This window comes from Cebus imitator, unplaced genomic scaffold (assembly GCF_001604975.1).
Source record: "Cebus imitator isolate Cc_AM_T3 unplaced genomic scaffold, Cebus_imitator-1.0 Scaffold222, whole genome shotgun sequence".
Classification (NCBI taxonomy): domain Eukaryota; kingdom Metazoa; phylum Chordata; class Mammalia; order Primates; family Cebidae; genus Cebus; species Cebus imitator.
The window spans coordinates 579895-583782 of NW_016107537.1; the positions used below are offsets into that span (position 1 = coordinate 579895).

Sequence of the window (3888 nt, forward strand, 5' to 3'; positions counted from 1 at the left end):
CCACACTGTGGCTCCTTTCAGGAGGATGTATGAAAGCTGCTTACCTAAATGCCAAGACTTCACAGGTGGGTCTGAGTATCCGCCATGCTGTTGGCTCCCACAGGCAGGTCTGAGTGTGTACCATGCCACATGCTGCCTGGTTATGCATTTATATCAAGCCTTACAACACACCCAATTGTTGACCCTATAGAACATCTCAGGAACTATGCTCAGATCTTACCATAAGTCAGAGCAAACACAATTAGGAAGGAAAACGTACTAGGAAAGAGTTGAGTAGATATACACCAAGGTGAAATAAACCACAATGGTTCAGAAAGTCAGTCTGCAGAGTTAATGACTGACAAGTTTGGCCCAGGCTAGGCCCTGCTGCCTTGCCCCTACAGACCTTGGCACCTGGTGCAACAGGAAGAGAGAACAGCTGTAACTATCACCTCGAAGAAGCTTTGGTTTCTCCCTTGTACAAAGCCCTGCTCTCAGAAAGATATGCTTCCTAGGGAAAGAGAGTGGGTGATTGGGTTTGCAGGCATAGAGAATGTTTCCACAGCAAAAACTCATCACAGTACCTTGTGGTTTATAAAGAGATTGCTTTCACTTGAGCAAGGTTTTTAAAGCAATGGAAAGGTTTTAGGAAGAAATACAGAACACTGGTGGTGCTGAGGAAAACAAGAGAGCTTTCATTTTACTCATTCTTCATTTATTCATTCAAAAGTGCTTGGTAAGTAGCTGCTACATGCAATTTACTTGACTGTCAACCAAAATTGTGAGAATCCCAGTAGGATTTCAAACTGGCCTTTTAGGAAATTAAGTAGAAACGTGGTAACGAGCAACTTTTTGTCGTTAGTTCTAAAAAGCCATTTGTGAATTTACTTTTATACAAGTATTATGACAATGAGGCCATCAAACATTTTGTATTATACATGCCACTCCTGCCAACTGTAGACATGATATTTAGAGATGATTCTGTGCAGTTGCCAGAGGAAACATGTCATATGCATAAACCCAAAGTCATTTGCTAGTGTTGGGTTTAACTCTGTAGTCTAGAGATGGTCAAGAGTTCATCTTATATGGCAACTCTATTGACTAGGGTGCTGTGTTGAGACATCTTGAGGCCAACATGGATCAGTAAGAAAGAGGGCAAGAGGGATACTTGGCATCCTGGCTGCTCCATCTTGAAGGCTGCATCCCAGCATCCTTCAGGCCTGCAGATCAAGAGCATTCTCCAGCTGTTCATTTTCTCCTAAGAAAGCATTTGTGATGAAGTCTGGGCTCTTTTTTCCAGGGGCAGATGTGAGCTAGAGAGATGAGTCTTACGGCTAGAGCAAGATGCCCAAGTGCTGGGCCCAGACTGTCTGCCACTTCCCTGTCTGTTCCACACAGGTACCAACAGAGCAAGCTCTTTCCTCCCAACAGAGAGCCAGTGTCGGCATGGTGCAGGCAAGGCCAAGCAAGCCTGGGGGCGATAGAGGGGACCCAGTTTGGGTTGGACAAGCCCAGTAGACCTATTTCTCCTTGGACCATGAAAAGCCTATCCCCCACATTTGGCTGGGAGCTAATTGTAAAAGTTGCAGCTCCTTCAGAGTTAACTCCAGAGACAGCTGCATTCCTCACCTGGTGTCTGCGTAATTAACCAGCAGTTATTCCTGCTTTGTGGAACATGGACCAGGCAACCCCTGTGAGGTCCCGTGGGGATGTTCTCAGTCTGATTGGCAGACAATTGGCAGACAGTCACAGCTTCTGCAATGCTTGACTGAAGGGACTAAGGACAGTCCAATTCTCTCTTTCCCACCCCAAATCACATTTATCCTTCTCTTCTGTTGCCATTCCTCAAGACCTTTCTACCATGTCCAGCCCAGCTGGACACTAGCCCTGCTATTGTCTTGATGTGGTCCAGATCAACCCTGATATCTGCTTCTGGATTGGAATTTGAATTGAATCCCTAAAACCTTAGAATACAAATTCTATTATGTCTAAGATAGAATAACCTTAAACATCTTGAGGATAATCTCACTGTTATGCAGAAAAGGAAACTTCACCTTGGCATAGCCAAGGACACACAGATGGCCAGGTCAGGGCTCAGGCCAACTCCCAGGGCTGATCACGGCCAAATTCCACTCACATTTCATCCTCCCCAAAACCCCACAAGACATTCAGTTCACAGTCATCTGGAGCTGCGTGATCTCCCTAGATAAGCCTCACGCTGTTATTTTAACTCCCATTTCTATACACTAACATCTTATTTTAATTCCAGATCTATTTTTTAGGTGCCTAAGATTCCTCAGATGCAACCCAACAGAACCTCATTGCCTTCCTCTTTCCTAAACCTATGCAATCTTCTATGTTCTTGCCTGTCTCCACTGCGTTCTTCTGGATGTGCATCTATTCTGGGAGGCAAATGAGGCACCTGTTCCTCTGGGAGGCAAAGGAAACATGTCTCCCAGCCAGATGGCCACAGGGACATTGCTCTGGGGCTGAATCTCAGACATGAAGATGAACATGCGGCCACCATGACTGGCTTCCCCTGGTGGACTCTCAGGGAATGGACACAGCTTAGACATCTGACATCTGTTTGTTCTCAACCAGCCTCAGCTGTCCACATTTGGGGACTGAAATTCCTTCCTCCCAAGATATTCAATCTGTGCTAATTCAATCTGTTTCCAGGGTAGGGAGATGTTTTAGAACCAAGTACTTCCTAAAGGTGAAGTTAAACCTGCCTCTCTCTAAATTCCACAGTGTTAATTAAATATCCCATGTGATTGACTTTGTAATGTTAAACATGACCCCCGTGTTTCCCAGATGAAACACCTTGCCTTCTCTAGACCAAGCATCTCCAGGTCCCAGTGGAACATCATGGGACCTAATCCCCAGACCACCCCAGACACACACCCTGTTTATGTCTGTGGAGGTTAAACCCTGCATAAGGTGCTAAGGACATACGAGAACCTCACTTCATCTCCCGTGTCCCAGCAATAAGGTCAATCCGGCAGCCTGCGTTTACAGCAGTTGTGTGGGCTGCCCAGTCCACAGGTCCTCTTCTCAATCTTGCAAGAAAATGGGGCTCAATTTTCATCAGCAATGTCTCCTTCCTGCCCTCAGCCGGTACACCTGCCTTGTTTCCTCACAGCCTCTCCTACGCTTTTTCAAAGTCCTTCTCAGGTCCTTCCTCTTCTATGGGTCTACGCTATGTGCTTCTTCTTGCTGAAAGCAAGAGTGGGTCATTTCTCTTGAACATTACCTATAAATGAGAAACTGAGCTGGGCAGTCACTAAGGTCTCTTGTCACTTATATATCCTGGGATCCGTTTTCTGGTTATATTTAATTGGATATATTTAATTGCCCTCTGCACAGTGCTGGGCACTCAGAAAGATCTCAATGCAGCGGTATGGTAAGTATTGACTGCTGACATCTGCAAGAGGCGCTCAAGCAGCTCTGAGCCCTGCTGCCCATTGGAATTACCTGGAGAGGCTTAAAATGTACACAGGAATTTTGGCTTAATTGGCATTGGCTATGGCATCAGGTAAAGAAATATTCATTTATATCCTTGGAAAATATGCCAACTCAGACTTATACCTAAGCACAGCCCTTTCCTTAGGAGAAATAGAGTATATTTTTCCACAGTCTTGATATTCTCAAATATAGTATTCAACTGTTAATTAATTGTCTTATATGTTATTTAATTGTCTTATCTGTTAAATTAGTAACAGCTTCTAGTTTGCCTTCCTCCTCAAGGGCATGATATGGTCTGACCCAGTTTTATTGCTAATAAACACTTGCTCATTAAATTGAGTTGATACATATTAAGGAATGGAATGAACCAGGAAAGGGAGGTGTTGATAGGGAAAAGGTAGTTGCTGGTTCAGAAACAGACAGAGGAAGGGGCCCTTCCCCAGG

General features: G+C 44.8%; 1 long non-coding RNA gene across 1 annotated transcript; it reads right to left on the reverse strand.

The window, feature by feature from the left end:
- Positions 1–661: 661 nt before the first annotated feature.
- On the reverse strand, positions 662–3257 carry LOC108281226. The gene is made up of 2 exons (XR_001815895.1): positions 2946–3257; positions 662–1450 (listed from the first exon to the last, which is right to left on the reverse strand). It is a non-coding gene; the product is annotated as an uncharacterized LOC108281226 (long non-coding RNA).
- Between the last annotated feature and the right edge of the window lie 631 nt (positions 3258–3888).